Genomic DNA, 17,650 nt, shown 5'->3' on the forward strand with positions numbered 1-17,650 from the left:
ATGGTTATATTGGGAGGGGGGGTCATGGTCAGGTTGGTGGTGATGTTGGGAGGGCTTGTGTGGGTCATGTTCATGGTTATATTGAGAGGGGTGGTCATGGTCAGGTTGGTGGTGATGTTGGGAGGGCTTGTGTGGGTCATGTTCATGGTTATATTGGGAGGGGGGGTCATGGTCAGGTTGGTGGTGATGTTGGGAGGGAATGTGTGGGTCATGTTCATGGTAATATTGTGAGGGGGGGTCATGGTCAGGTTGGTGGTGATGTTGGGAGGGCTTGTGTGGGTCATGTTCATGGTTATATTGGGAGGGGGGGTCATGGTCAGGTTGGTGGTGATGTTGGGAGGGAATGTGTGGGTCATGTTCAAGGTAATATTGGGAGGGGGGGTCATGGTCAGGTTGGTGGTGATGTTGGGAAGGCTTGTTTGGGTCATGTTCATGGTTATATTGGGAGGGGGGGTCATGGTCAGGTTGGTGGTGATGTTGGGAGGGCTTGTGTGGGTCATGTTCATGGTTATATTGGGAGGGGGGGTCATGGTCAGGTTGGTGGTGATGTTGGGAGGGAATGTCTGGGTCATGTTCATGGTAATATTGGGAGGGGGGGTCATGGTCAGGTTGGTGGTGATGTTGGGAGGGCTTGTGTGGGTCATGTTCATGGTTATATTGGGAGGGGGGGTCATGGTCAGGTTGGTGGTGATGTTGGGAGGGCTTGTGTGGGTCATGTTCATGGTAATATTGGGAGGGGGGGTCATGGTCAGGTTGGTGGTGATGTTGGGAGAGCTTGTGTGTGTCATGTTCATGGTTATATTGGGAGGGGGGGTCATGATCAGGGTGGTGGTGATGTTGGGAAGGCTTGTTTGGTTCATGTTCATGGTTATATTGGGAGGGGGGGTCATGGGCAGGGTGGTGGTGATGTTGGGAGGGCTTGTTTGGGTCATGTTCATGGTTATATTTGGAGGGGGGGTCATGGTCAGGTTGGTGGTGATGTTGGGAGAGCTTGTGTGGGTCATGTTCATGGTTATATTGGGAGGGGGTGTCATGATCAGGGTGGTGGTGATGTTGGGAAGGCTTGTTTGGTTCATGTTCATGGTTATATTGGGAGGGGGGGTCATGGGCAGGGTGGTGGTGATGTTGGGAGGGCTTGTGTGGGTCATGTTCATGGTTATATTGGGAGGGGGGGTCATGATCAGGGTTGTAGTGATGTTGGGAAGGCTTGCTTGGGTCATGTTCATGGTTATATTGGGAGGGGGTGTCATGGGCAGGGTGGTGGTGATGTTGGGAAGGCTTGTTTGGGTCATGTTCATGGTTATATTGGGAGGGGGGGTCATGATCAGGGTTGTAGTGATGTTGGGAAGGCTTGTTTGGGTCATGTTCATGGTTATATTGGGAGGGGGGGTCATGGGCAGGGTGGTGGTGATGTTGGGAAGGCTTGTTTGGGTCATGTTCATGGTTATATTGGGAGGGGGTGTCATGGTCAGGGTGGTGGTGATGTTGGGAAGGCTTGTTTGGGTCATGTTCATGGTTATATTGGGAGGGGGGGTCATGATCAGGGTTGTAGTGATGTTGGGAAGGCTTGTTTGGGTCATGTTCATGGTTATATTGGAAGAGGTGGTCATGTTGAGAGGGCTAGTGGTTGTTGTATTTTGCCCCTCGACTCCAAGCATCATGCATGCTATCCCCAGGATAGCCACATAGATCCATTTTCTCCCCATCTGTGATCTTTAGGTATTTATATGTGTTAATCTTGCAGCTCGATTTTTGTAACCTGTAATTAAAAATGAAAAGAAAGTAATTCAGGTTGTATAATCAACAACAAAAAAAAGAATTTGGACAATTTAAAATCTGACCATTAATGACAGACAGATTTTTATCTTAAAGGCTCTACATAATTTATTTCCCACAATTTACTTGTTTACTTAAAGTTTAGAGCTGGTAAGTCCCACCCATCCGTAAAACCCCACTGGACCTCTAGATTGAAAAATCGTCAATGCAAGTGAATGTGAGAAAATAATTATTTTCTGGTCCCGTTTGAATTGTGCCATGAATGTGAACATATGTTGTCTGTGAATTTTTTATATAATTTTTCGTGTTACGAGTTTGACAGTATATTGTATGATTCTTCGGCTAGTAGTTGTGGAAAAGACATAACGAGAAAGACTACATGTCGCCTATGTGACGTCACCCCATAACACATTTCCCTCCACTTGTCAAATCACGGTGCTAATGCTGCGATAATCTATGGAGATAGATCGAGATGCCTGTGTGTTTTGTACCCAAATGTCACCATTCAAACCAAATGGGCTGTTCTTTCTTCAGAAACGCGTCGAAAGCAGCGAAGAGTTGTAGTCCACAAAGTGCTCTCACACAAAGTCTAACCGTATCAAACTTCTACCCGCTAAATTGTAGCATTCTTCACACGAAAAATTATATTAAAAATTCACAGACAACATATGTTCACATTCATGGCAAAATTCAAACGGGACCAGAAAATAATTATTTTCTCACATTCACTTGCATTGACGATTTTTCAATCTAGAGGTCCACTTGGGGTTTTACGGATGGGTGGGACTTACCAGCTCTATAAAGTACTTAAAGTAATATGGTAATGATAAGTGTATGGCACTTTACCATAAACAATTTAATCTTAACACTAACATTTGAGTATTGATTAAAGGGTTAGTTCACCCCTAAATTAAAATTCTGTCATCAATTACTCACCCTCATGTTGTTCCAAACCCGTAAGACTTACGTTCATCTTCCAAACACAAATGAAAATATTTGTAATGAACGCAACATCTACGCAACTACCACTTTGACGCTTCAAAGAGTTAATAGTGAGATTGTAAAACTAATCCATTTGAATTGAGCAGTTTAGTCCAAATTGTCTTTATATGATGAACAGATTGAATTTTGGCGTGTATTCACATTTAAAAATTGATCAGAGAACATAAACAGAAGCTCAACCTTACCCGCTTGACACACGAGAACAAACCTCACTGCTTCTTTTGGAAGCTCAAACGTGCTGCGTAACACATGAGAATCAAGCAAGATCTTGAGCTTCTGTTTCTGTTGATGAATGTTTGTGTGTGAATAAAAGCCTGAATTCAATCTGTTCATCATATAAAGGCATTTTGTCTCGTTAGAAAATTTGGACTAAACCGCTCAATTCATATGGATTAGTTTTACGATCTCTTTATGAACTTTTTGAACCATCAAAGTGGTAGTTGCGTAGACTGTCCATGGAAGGACAGAAATCTCTCCGATTTCATCAGAAATATCTTCATTTGTGTTCCGAAGATGAACGAATTTAATTCTTACTGAATGTGCACACCAGCACTACAATATATACAACACACAGACTTCTGCAACCATTCTATACACCTCCTGACCTTCTCTGCCTTGAACTACTTGAACTACTCTGCCGTTCAAATCCGTACCGTTTGGGATCGATAAGATTTGTAATGTTTTTAAAATAATTCTCTTCTGCTTACCAAGGCTGTATTTATTTGATAAAATATATATGTACATATTGTGAAATATTATGACAATTTAAAATAACTGTTTTCTATTTTAATATATTTAAAAAAAAAAAAATTCCTGTAATGAAAGCCGAATTCCTCCAGTCTTCAGTGTCACATGATTCTTCAGAAATCAGTATAATATGATGATTTGATGCTCAAAAAACATTCATTATTAGTATCAATGTTGAAAACAGTTGTGTAAATTTTTTTTCCAGGATTCTTTGATGAATAGAAAGTTAAAAAGAACAGCATTTTATTGAAGTAGAATCTTTTGTAACATTATAAATGTCTTTACTGTAACGTTTGATAAATTTAATTCATCCTTGATAAAAAAAAAAAAAAAAAAAAAAAAAAAAAATATATATATATATATATATATATATATATATATATATATATATATATATATATATATATATATATATTGATTTCTTTAATTTCTTTCCCTCAAAAACTAAAATTAAAATTCTTACTGACCCCAAACTTTTGAAGGGTAGTGTTTAATGTTACAAAAGCTTTCTATTTCAGATAAATGCTGTTCTTTTGAACTTTCTATTTATCAAAGATCAGAGATTTAAAAATGTAAATAACTGTTTTCAACATTGATAATAATCATAAATGTTTCTTGAGCATCAAATCATCATATTAGACTGATTTCTGAAGGATCATGTGACACTGAAGACTGGAGTAATGATGCTGAAAATTCAGCTTTGATCACAGGAATAAATTACACTTTACTATATATTCACATAAAAAAACAGCTGATTTACACTGGAATAATATTTCACAATATTTCTTTTTTTTTTCTTCTGTATTTTTAATCAAATAAATGCAGCCTTGGTGAGCAGAAGAGACTTCTTTTACAAACATTACATTACTTTTGAGCGGCAGAGTAAGGCAAAGTGAAAAATTACAGAAATTGATGGATCCTCAGAATTCATCCCCTAAACTGAATGTGAATGTAGACAATGTAATTCGGCAACAACAAAAAAAAGTTTAGTAGTCATTCCCTAGTCTGGATCTCTGAAAAGGTTCGGTAATTGTGATACCATCCGATAACACATCAACACATATATTTCAGGATAGACAAAGACAAAAAAATAAAAATAGTAAAAAATACTTCAATTGATGAATTATTGTAATCCAACCATACAATATATGTATATTCAAAAGAATATATAATATTCAATCAATAAAATGTGTAATCTGCTATGATAAATCTAAAAGATAAAGCAGGAAATGATTCAAAGTAATTATTTTTGTACATTGCCAAATGGAAGGAAGGAAGGAATTGTGGTTCCAGAAATAAATAAATATATATATATATATATATATATATATTTTTTTTTTAATGAATGTACTTCCATTATAAAACTAAATATCAAAGCAAACAGTAATTTGTTTCAAAGAATGATAGCACAAACACATTTTAAGCAAACAATTAGTTGGTTGGTTAAATGTAAATAAAAAAATGGCTCATAGACGTGCAATTTGTTCTGAGATTCGTTTGATATTTTGTTTTCTAATGACGGGGACACATTTAACGACTAGCTGAAACATTGTAAGACTGAACTGAACACACTTCCAGACTGTTTCCAGTGACTGGAGCAGATTTAAACACTGACTGAAACTGAGTACTGAGTATCAAATTACATCATCATCGGCTTCACAATTAGGGCTTCCATCATGGGATTGTTTTATACATTTAGTTTTAATTAATTAATTTAGTTTAATTCAGTTCTTATTTTACAAAATGTTATGAATTAAACAACTCGTAAACATTTTTTTCACAAAGAAAAAAAAACCGTTAAGAATTATAGAGTCATTTGAAACATTACTCATAAAGCCTTTTGACATTTAAGGTTGTTTAAAATTCAGCCACGAACACTAGAGTTCTAAATAGAACCCTTCTGATTCTAAGAGTGTACTTTAAATATACATCGAAGAATCATGACATTTCTAATTTTTGGAATAGCCTGTACCTCATCTGTTAAATCTTTGTATAATGTAACCTCATTAAATGTATCTGTCGCTACAGATATCAATTACTCATTATGTTAACAGCCATGCTCATAATAATCTTAAAGTGTTTCTTACCCGTATGTGAGATGTTCTGAGTTAATGATCACTGATGGAGGCGTCGAGCTTCTCTAACTTTAATAACTCGCATGTAGGGCGGGACCTGAAGGGCTGGACGCTGATTTTATACCTTAACTTTTCGTTTACTTCAGACTTAGCTATTTGAACATACATACGTAAAAGAAAACCCAACACACATGATGTCTGGAAAAGGGAGGGGTAGCAGTCCTGAAACGATACTGAAGCTCATCTTCATACATTCCCGCTGCACCTTACCTCAAATACAGCAGATCCTCCGTGACGCGCGGAAATAACTCAATAATCTCATGTTACCGTCATCACTTCATTCACAGTTGTTTATTTCATCAGAAAAAGACTCCTACATTAGGCTATGTGAGAAAATCAGTTTTTGTCAAAGAGAATGTATGTAGAAGTTATGAAGCCAATTTGATTTAGACAAATATTATTGAGCAATATGTAGTTATTTGTTTTTAATCTTATACTGTTTGAAGGAATTACTATTTCAAATAAACTATTTAATAATACTATTTGTAAATAAAACAAGTAGGCTAATAACGTTTTAATTTGAGGGTTGTTTTTTTTTTTCTCTCAATTGAGTTTAATTTAGTGTGTAACTTGCCATTTCTTTGTAGTTGTTTGCTAAACTGTTTCTACACAGTGTAGTAACTGGTATTTTGGCAGAAGCGCATGTTAAACAAAGGGTTATTGCAGTGTGTCTGAGTTGATCTGGTGGTTTCGTCTAATCACTGCCTCTTCGGGTTTTGTTCTACAATACCTGCAGACTCTTGAAATATATGTAAAAACAAACAAACAAACTTTTATTTTGTTGTGTTAAATAGCTCTGGCATGATTCCTCCTGTTTTAGGCCACTGGACTCCACTTTGTCTGGTGTGTCAGTTATTTTATATAAGATATATAGCAGTGATGACAGGCCCTATAGATCATCACTAGTTATTATTGAGCTGTCTTTCCAGTTTCTCTGGAGTGTTTAGATGGCGACAAATGCATCAAATTCTCATGTCTTAAAAACTCCAACACACGTGTGCACAATCAGGAGTGACTTCCGAGAATTCCTGTTTACACCCTTTTTTCTTCATTCTTCAGTCTGACAAAAGACAAAAGTGCAACCCATTTTTTAATAGCTTGACATTAAAAAAGTATATGATCAGTAAGAAATGGCAACATGTTTTTACATTACTTTAACTCATCAAAATAATTTCAGCAGTTTTTTTTATGTTATATGAGATTCAACTAAAATTTTCTTTAATTAAGTTTAAATGGATGATTATACTTAATTTATTTTACAGTCCTTCATTGTAATCCTCTTCTTCCCTTTGTAAATACCAAAGGTATTAACATATCTTATTGTATATGATCATGTATGTTATTTCAACAACAAAAGAATCTTGGCACATATTTTGGCCTTGCACAGCAAAAAATGATTCTTCTTCTTTTGTTGTTTTCCAGTAAAGATATATTTACTTGAGAAGCAAAAAGAGTTTAAGTATTGTTTTCTGATAAAAAAATGAAGTTAAGTGTGATCAAGAATCTTTAGATAAAAACAAAACAAGATAAATGTACTATATAAGAATTTTTTTTTTTTTTTTGCATTATAGAAGTTGTTTCTTATATATGTCACGAGTATGTCCTGTCATGTCTGCATCTGTTCTCATTAGTCCCTGATTAATTTATTTTGCTTGTTTAGTTCCCTCATTTACCCTTTGTATTTATCCTCCCTGTTCTGTCGGTTATCGTCTATGTGAAGTGTGTTGCGTCCTGTTCGCATGTGTCTTGCTATCTTTGTTTAATAAACCTGTATTAGATTATAATCGTCTTCCTTGTCTGCCTGCCAGCAACCACGTAACGTTACTATGAAGAGTTCAGATGCAAAAACCTCTAAGTGCCATCTGAAATTTTCTTTTAGAATGATCATTTTTATAAAGCTTGTATATTTAAGTTCAGTAATTTCACTTAAATGACAATTAATAGGTTATTTTCATTGCCATTTAAGTGAAATTACTGAACTTAAATATACAAGCTTGATACAAATGATCATTCAATTTCAGATGGCACTTAGAGGCTTTTGAATCTGAACTCTTCATATATATATATATATATATATATATATATATATATATATATATATATATATATATATATAATTTGTTTTGTTTTTTAAGACTGTGTTTGTAGTCCTGGGGTAACTGATACGAATTTATTGTACTGTGTACTGAGCACACCTTTAACACAAAGCAAATCTTGTCTCTTGGTCTGGTCCAACAAGTTTTTTTCTGCTCTGATAGACAAGAGGGTGGTGCATTACAAGAAGAAAAGAGCTTCTGAACTACAAAAACATGTATTTGTCTCATGTTCTGCAGTGTGTAAATGTGCTCGGGAACTATCAGAAGACAATAGCACATATACGAGGATGAGTTCCGTGAACGCATGAAAGAAAAAATACCTTTCATAACTTCCAGGTTGAATTGAATTTTCGGAATGAGGAATCTGTCATCTTCAATTCACTTCTTCATTTCTATAGAGTCTGTAAAGTATCTTCTCATTCAACCATATAGTTGTTTTAGAAAATAATTACTTGCTGTAAGAAAAACAAAATCCGTAGAAAAGCACACGACACAATGCAGTGAGCATTTACTGTAGGCCTATATAACAATGAGCAATATATTTTTATAGCATTTATTAACCTTTGTTATTGTCAGTTTATAAAACGGTCAATGTCACAGTGCATTAATAATGTAAACGTAAAAAGATTAATAAACACAACAGTTCATGTTCATGTATCGGCTTCAAACTTCATGCTTTTACAATTTTAAACTACTTCAAAATTTCTGGTCAGCTTTTTCAAGCCAACATCAAAGTTTGTCATGACAGACTTACTTTAGTCTAGTTTATATCTGTTAACGTTAATAAAACACAACATTGTTAGTTCATGTTAGTTCAGGTCCATTACATAACAGATACAAATTTAGATTTATACAATGTATTGTTAAATGTTGAAATTACCATTGACTGAGATGCTTTAGAATTATTTTTCATTGTTAGATCATGATCTATATTTATTTACAGTCATTGGCCACTTTATTAGGTACACCTGTTTAACTGCTTTGTAACACAAATATCCTTGCATTAAGGCATGCAGACAGATCGAGACTATCTGCTGAAGTTCAAACTGTTACGTCAAAGTATGTGTCTTTGTTAAGGTGTTGTGAATGCTTGTTTCTGCTAGGATGATTGGCAGCATGTGTTGTTAATCCGCGCTCCTGCTGATTCGCTCTTGTGGCCATGAGCTCTGCCATCAAAGCTGAGCAGTTTTGCAGAGTCCCTTCTCCTGTAGCAGACCTGTGTTTTAGCTCTCTTGTGAACCATGATGTGAGATATATTACTGGTGTGTGAGATTAGTGCAAGGGGGATATTGTTTTCTGTTACAGGATTTCTTTTCACTTGAGTGCAGGACGAGTTGTTTTTCAAGTTTTGTTTGCAATATTTATTTACTATTTTAGTTTTGATAAAATATAATTTTTGTACAGGAACTCGCACCTTACTTACCTGTGTCTTTATTTGGATTGTTTTTCCCTGTTGTTTCAGGGTGGCGTAGTCGCTAAGGATCGGGCCACCTGCTACCTGTGGCGTAGTCGGCAGGGTCCACAGAATATCTGGCAGAGGCGTGGGACCGAATATTCTTGTTTATTTTAGTAAGTTCGTGTATGTTTTGTGTTCTTTCTCTTTTTAGGAACAACAGCAGTGTGTGCTCTGGAGACTGTAGTTTCTGGTTTGACTCCTGTCATTGTTGGTACTGTTGGTGCCAAAAAAATTTTTTAAATAATTTTAGAAAAGGGAGTCTGAAGGTTGTGTGTTGCTGGACCTAGTACCTCTGCCAAAGTTGATGCTTCCATATTTCCACCATCAACTAGTACTAATACTCTCGTAACTGAAACACCGAAACAGTGCTTTGTGTCGAACACGGTAATGACAGTTCTTTGAGACAAAAGCCCATCAATGGAAGACGTTAGGGATGCGGGATGTTCCAGTGTCTGTATCTAGTTCTGGTCTGTTTAGGCCTTGGGACTGATGGCCGGTGATTGTAATCCACAAAAATAGGGGGTAGAATGTAGTGAGGTTGATGCGTGTAAAACATCACAATCAGTAAATGAGTGGCCAATGAGCAATTGCTCCACTACGGTATACGTTTGTTGTCTATGCCTCTTGGGGTGCGTCATGGTGGTGTAGTCACTAAGAATCGAGCCACCTGGCCACAATGTATATATATATATATATATATATATATATATATTGTCTTGGGCCGGTTCTCAGACACACTGCTGCTCGGTCCTCAACCAGCCGAGAGGCCCTGACTTGCTGTGCCATGTGATGGTACTGGACGATTCTCGGTGGATGGCTTCATACTGGCCACCTCCTGGCGGACGACTATGGCTCCTCTGACTACGGGTGCCCGGTTGCCAGTTCCCGGTTCCCTCGCTCCACGCTCCCTTGCTCTGCCTACTCCTCCCCATCATGGCGGATGGCAGCAGGACTGGCCTCCACTGAACAATGATGTCTCCTCTGTCCCCTCACAGATGGCAGCCACCCCTCCTCGACCCAGGAACCCAGTAGCGAGCTCTCCGTCCCACCTGTGGGAAAATCTCTCCAGCTCGACCACCTCGGCAGTCACCGCTCCTTCATGCTGCCCGATCTCCTCAGCACCACGATCCCCTTCAGCAGCGAGGGCTCTCTGACTACGGGCGCCCAGTAGCCAGTTCCCCATTCCCTCGCTCTCCGTTCCTTCGCTCCCTCGCTCTGCCTACTCCTCCCCATTATGGCGGATGGCAGCAGGGCTGGCCTCCAGTGAACGACAGCAGCTCCTCTGTCCCCTCACAGAAGCTCGCCACCGGGTTGTGAACATAAGCAAACACAACATAAATAGTCCAGGCCTGGTCCTCTCTCGTCTTGCACTGTCGTCACTCCTCCTTCCATCCTTCCGGAGCTCCTCCGTGAGACTCGAGACCGGTGTGGCATACAGAGGACGCTCATTAACACTCGAGCCACCGGCCTTGGTCTGTTCCCACTGCTCTTGGCCCCGCCCTGCTTGCCAGAACATACAAACGCTGTAGATGAATTACACCCTGAAGTGTAATACTTAACAAACGCCACCTTAACAGATGGCAGCCACCCCTCCTCGACCCAGGAACCCAGTAGCGAGCTCTCCGTCCCACCTGTGGGAAAATCTCTCCAGCTCGACCACCTCGGCAGTCACCACTCCTTCATGCTGCCCGATCTCCTCAGCACCGCGATCCCCTTCAGCAGCAAGGGCTCTGACAGCATGTCCCTCCTTTCTCCTGTGTTTCGGCTCTAAGGTAACACTGTTCAAAGCTCAGAGAAGGGGGCGGGAACCGGTGAATGTTGAACGTTAACTTAATCCAATAAATAAACAAACATCAAAATGAAAGTAAAGCGGCAGTCCCTCACGGACGACTCCCGCATATGAACATAAACAAACACAACATAAATAGCCCAGGCCTGGTCCTCTCTCGTCTTGAACTGTCGTCACTCCTCCTCCTATCCTTCCGGAGCTCCTCTGTGAGACTCGAGCGTACAGGGGACGCTCATTAAAACTCGAGCCACCGGCAGTGCCCTCACCAGACCTCAGTCTTAAGGTGGGCATATGAAATGCATGGGAGGGCACAATTATTATTAGCCTACAGTACGGATATTTATAATAATCGTATACTCTATTCACGCAGCACGTAATCATCATGTTAAACATAACCAACAGCAATATGAACAGGTAGCCTATAGCCAACACCACATTACATAGAAACAATGTTATGAATATTCATAAAACACTTGATTATACAACATATTAGATGTAACACCAGAAGCATCTCTCAAACATTGCATTTTAAAGCAGTCAACAGAGGGATATGCATTGCCATGAGACACACACACACACACACACACGCACATAGACACGCACAGAGACTTTGAACCTACCGGTACTTAGAGTGGAGGCAGCGCTGTCCTTTCTCCAGTCCCTCCTGTCAGTACAGCGGGAGGCGGCGTTTCTCCGAGCAGAACCCCCTCAACACAACCTGTTTGGGTTTGTCTGTGCTGAGGTCACTCAAACCCACTGATTCAACAGGCAGTTGTGGCCCAAATGCTGTCCCAGTCGCGGTTGCACTTGACCTGCAGGTCCTGCCAGGCCCAGGGTCGGGCTCCACGGAGCTACTAGCATCAGGCTCAGACTGTCGTCCAGGGTCTCCTTCTCCAACTACAACATCAGGAGGCGTTGGTGTCGTATCCAATTTGGCAGAGGAGACTGTTGGTGGGCTTTTCAACCACTTATGGATATCCATGACGAACTGAAGCGAGTAAGCCGGCGAAAACTCATCCAGCAAACATCACGTACGTAGCCTAACTGTCATTTTAGTAAGGCCGTGATAGGCTGTTGCAGTGTAGATTCCCATCAATCAAACAAAATCACACAATTGTTTCTTTATATTTTTAATGTTTTAATGATAAAGAATGCGACATTAATGCAACACAAAATTAGCAACTATGATAACATAAAATTAAAGTAATTTTTGCCTCAAGTGGGGGTGGGGGGGGGCACAAACATTTCTGGGGGCGGCCCGGCCCCCTATGGCCAGCGACGGGAGTGGCCACTGCTCTCAGCCCCGCCCTGCTTGCCAGAACATGCAAATGCTGTAGATGAATTACACCCTGAAGTGTAATACTTAACATACGTGCTAACTGCCATTTCCACTGAGACGGAACTGAATTCCAATCGTTCAACAAATCTTCCTCTATCTCAGTTTAAAGTCAAATGTCATTTTTGAAACTATGGATGTTTCCCACTAACTGGTTTCAGCCCCTCCTCAAGCTCCATTTACTTCATGCATGATTCGCATGGCGGTTTTCTGCATCCAGCAAATGACGTGTTATCTGAGGAATATATTCTCTAAATAGTGATTGTAAAGCTCATATTATCCAGCCACAACAAAACCTTGAGACACACCTCTGTGTGATACGATTGACCTACTTCTCACCTCCTCATTCACCTGAACCCCTTGTGTAAGTAAAACAATATCACAGTATCTCCATTCGCTGATGTCTACTGGTCGTGACTCAGTCATTTTCACCCAATTCAAAGGGAAAACAGGTTGTTGTTGTTGTTTTTTGCTGACCCCATTAGATGTTTCTTAGATGAACTTACTTCATTTTTCAAAAAACAAGACTTCATATCTTAAGTAATTTTCCTTCCCAAGTAAATGTACCTTAATTTAAGGTTGATTAGATATTGTATCCTACAATTTTTTTTTTTTTTTTTTTTTTTTTTTTGCAGTGTATAGTAGTTTTTACTGAAGGGTCAAGAACAGTTAAGTAAAGACTTTCATTAAATAATCTTTTTTTTTCTTTTTTTTTTTATAGTCAATATTAAAAAAAAAAAAAATCTAAAATGATCTATAAAATGTCTATAAAATGTGTGTTTTTTTCTAGGTAGAAAGATAATTGTACTGATCATGCTGAATGTGTGAACTTTTGTATGAGTGAAGACATTTCTAGAGTTACAATGTCAGCCGTTTAGTGTTTAACCTGTTAACTTAGTTACAGGCATTGACAAAAAAAAAAGGTGCAGTTTTTAGTAGGCCTAGGTTTCAGTAGTTTTTACGGAACGGTCGAGAAATTGTCAAGTATAATAGCCTACTTTCACTACTGAATAAACATTCGATAGCAGAAGAAAAACATTGGAAAAAAAACTATAATCTTATTAATTTAAAAAACAAAACAAATTATAACATTTTTGGTAACACTCTAATAAGGTCTCATTTGTTAACATTAAAGCATGAATTAACAATGAGCGATATATTGTTACAGCATTTATTAACTTTTGTTGACGTTAGGTTCATGTTAGTTCACAGTGCATTAATTGATGTTAACAGATTAAAAAAAAATATATTAGTCACTCACTAGTTATGTTTCCATCCACCTATTTTTATGAGCATTCCATCGCATCAAAAACTGTTGGATGAAAACATCAAGATGCGCATAAAATCTAAAAATGAGAATTTTGAATTCATCATCTTGACGTTTTCATCTAACAATTGCGATTATAAGAATAAAATAATAAGAATATATGTGCATAAACTACGATGGAAACGGAAAAAATAAAAAATTGTCGATGTGCATAAAAAAATAAATAAAATCAAATAAAATAATTCATGTGACTTTGCGCGATGGGACAAGTGGGACTGCATAACTGGACTAACCAGTGGGCCGATCTTGTTGCAAAGCATCTGAAATGCTGTTTTGGTCATTTTGAAATGTCTGAGCAAAGTCTGTTGTCAGTGTGGTTCAGTATTCCCTTCCCATAACTGTCTAACTCGACTGCATTCCCAAACAAAAGCATCCGCCCCCAAGAGCAAGATAACACGTTTATTGCGTTTCATCTGTGCGCCCTGACTGAGACAATTATTAGGCGTATATACAGGGGCTTCTCCTACTTTAATAGTGATATTTAGCTCCAGTTTATCAGGAAGTGACGAATCTGTTTTCTTTGGCTCACTGGATGGAAACGGTGCTTTATTTGGAAATGTTTTATGAGATATGATAATGTTGCGCATTAAGATAAATTAGCAGCTTTGGATGGAAATATAGTGTTAAGACATTAACTAAGATTAATACATGCTATAGAAGTATTGTTCATTGTTAGTTCATCTTAACTAATGAAATTAAATAATATTAATATTATTGTATGGGTAACATTTTACAGTAAGGCTTCATTAGTTAACAACAGCAGTTATCTATGGTTTACTTAAACTAACAATGAACAATACTTCTACAGCGTTTATTAATCTTAGTTAATGTTAATTCCAACATACAATTAAAAACAAAAGTTTTAGTTAACATACTGTAGGTTAAACCACTGTAAGCTCAAATATATTGCTCATTGTTGGTTCATGTTAGTTAATGCATTAATTAATGTTAATAAATGATACCTTACTGTGAAGTGCTACCAAAATTTCTCATAAAATATATTGTCAAACTTTTTCTAGGTATAAAGAGAATTGTACGGAGGACGAGCTTGTCACTCAAGCTTCTGCATTTATGAACGAGTGAAAACAAAATCCAGAGTTATATTTGCACCTGGTTTTGAGAATTGTCGAAAGGGTTTAAACTTACAGGCATTTAAAAAAAAAAAGTGACTGACCCAGTCAACAACGGCATGGAACTACTTCAAGATAATCCGGTCTTCTTCAAATATGGGTCAGAAAATGTCCAGATGGTTTTTCTAGTAAAGCAAACTCCTAATTTTAAAATGGTCATAAATGCATAGGCTATATCTTATTAAAATGTGCATATTCGTACAATACAGTGTAGATAGATTAACAGATTAACTATAAGGATTCTTCAGCAATGTTTTACATGAACCAGGGATGTTAGGGCATATTTGTGCGTTTGACATTCATGCTTTCATAACACTCCTGTTTGCTGGAATGCGGACAACATGTTTTTGTGCAGGTTTTTTAAAACTTTTACAGATCACTGCAGAATAGTTTTCCGCCATCCATTAAAGCCTCACCTTCAGGAAGAACAAATTAAAGAAAGCAAGACCATTAAGAAGATTTTTTTTTTTTTTCCCTTTTCTAATTAGTCTGAATCTTACGTCTGATTTCTTTGTACTGTGAAACGATGTGATAAGCAGAAATATAATGAAAATATGTTGGTGTTCCTGGAACAGTATAGTCATATCAATCAAGTAGAAACCTGAATTTGAGCACAGTGGTTGTTTGATTTTTCAGTTGATAGGTTGTTCGGTTGGTTTGTTGCTCAGTTGGTTGTTCGGTTGGTTGGATAGTTGGTTGGTTGGTTTGTTGCTCAGTTGGTTGTTCGGTTGGTTGGATAGTTGGTTGGTTGGTTTGTTGCTCAGTTGGTTGTTCGGTTGGTTGGATAGTTGGTTGGTTGGATAGCTGGTTGTTCAGTGGTTGTTTGGTTGGTTAGTTGGTTATTTGATTGGTTGAATAGCTAGTTGTTCAGTTTGTTGGTTGTTCGGTTGGTTGGATAGTTGGTTGGTCGGTTGTTCAGTTGGTTGGACAGTTGGTTGGTTGGATAGTTGGTTGTTCGGTTGGTTATTTGGTTATTTGATTGGTTGGATAGCTAGTTGTTCAGGATAGTTGGTTGTTCAGTGGTTGTTCGGTTGGTTGGATGGTTGGTTAGTTGCTCAGTTGGTTGTTCAGCTGGTTGGATAGTTGGTTGTTCGGTTGGTTAGTTGCTGCTCAGTTGGTTGTTCAGCTGGTTGGATAGTTGGTTGTTCGGTTGGTTAGTTGCTGCTCAGTTGGTTGTTTGGCTGGTTGGATAGTTGGTTGTTCGGTTGTTTGGATAGTTGGTTATTCAATTTGTTGGTTGTTCGGTTGGTTAGTTGGTTGTTCGGTTAGTTGGATAGTTGGTTGGTTGGTTGTTCAGTTGGTTGTTCGGTTAGTTGGATAGTTGGTTGTTCAGTTGGTTGTTCGGTTAGTTGGATAGTTGGTTGTTCAATTTGTTGGTTTTTCGGTTGGTTGGATAGTTGGTTGTTCAGTTGGTTGTTTGGTTAGTTGGATAGTTGGTTGTTCAATTTGTTGGTTGTTCGGTTGGTTATTCGGTTGGTTGGATAGTTGGTTGATCAGTTTGTTGGTTGTTTGGTTGGTTAGTTGGTTGTTCGGTTGGTTTGTTGCTCAGTTGGTTGTTCGGCTGGTTGGATAGTTGGTTGTTCAGTTGGTTGTTCGTTCAGTTGGTTTGTTGTTCAGTTTGTTGGTTGTTCAGTTGGTTGTTGCTAAATGGTTAGTTCACCTAAAAATGAAAATTCTGTCAGTAATTACTCACCCTCATGTTGTTCCAACCCCGTAAGACTTTCTTTCATCTTCGGAACACAAATTAAGATATTTTTGATGAAATCTGAAAGCTGGCTCACTCCTTCATAGGCTTCTAGGCAATTTCATTCTGCCGGTCCAGAAAAGTTAGTAAAAAGATTGTTAAAATAGTCCAAGTGGCTCAACCTTTATTCAACTATTCATTTTCTTCTGCGTGGGCCTCTGAGTGAGTTCACAAGAGCACCACGATGCATGCGTGAGAACTGAGAAGATGACACAGATGGGTCTCGATGCAGTGTTTAAAATGGTTATAGAGTGTGCATTTCATCCGAATCGTGAGAAACCAATGAGAAAACGTAAAAGTGCCTTACCAGTGGCGCAAAATGAATGGCTTACCTTTCACACTTTCCCATCAAATGATCGTGAGCGTCGTCATCTCAGTTCTTGCACATGCGTCATGGCTCTCTTGTGAACTCGCGTCAGAGGCCCACACAGAAGAAAACGAATAGTTGAATAAAGTCGTTATTTTTGTTGTTTTTCTTGCACACAAAAAGTATTCTCGTCGCTTGATAAACTTAAGGTTGAGCAAATGTAGTCATTTGGACTATTTTAAACATTGTCTTTACTATCTTTTCTGGACCGGCAGAATGAAATTGCCTAGAAGCCTATGGAGCCAGCTCTCAGATTTCATCAAAAATATCTTAATCTGTGTTCCAAAGATGAACGAAGGTCTTACGGGGTTGGAACAACATGAGGGAGAGTAATTACTGACAGAATTTTCATTTTTGTGTGAACTAACCCTTTAAGTTGGTTGGTTGGTTGGTGAATGATATTCCAAGTATATTGATGCAACAAAATATTGAGGAAATCAAATGCCATCTTCATTTTGATCACACTATGTTTACAGCTTATTATTCAAAACATGAATATTCTGACAATAAAGAAGAAATTAAACCGGTTGTGGAGGCGTTTATAATGAGAAACACTTTAACACACAATACAACCGGCCATCACCATAATGAACAAATAAAGAATTGTTTATAATAAAACTTCTGAGTAATATAGTCACAGTCAGGTGTCTGCGTACGCTTCTACCATCTAGAAATTCATGGCACAAAAACATGATTTCACGGTTTTGACTGCTGGAAGTACTGGTATAGTTGGTTAAACCATATT

Source organism: Abramis brama (genome assembly GCF_963993115.1).
Source record: "Abramis brama genome assembly, chromosome: 3".
Taxonomy (NCBI): Eukaryota; Metazoa; Chordata; class Actinopteri; order Cypriniformes; family Leuciscidae; genus Abramis; species Abramis brama.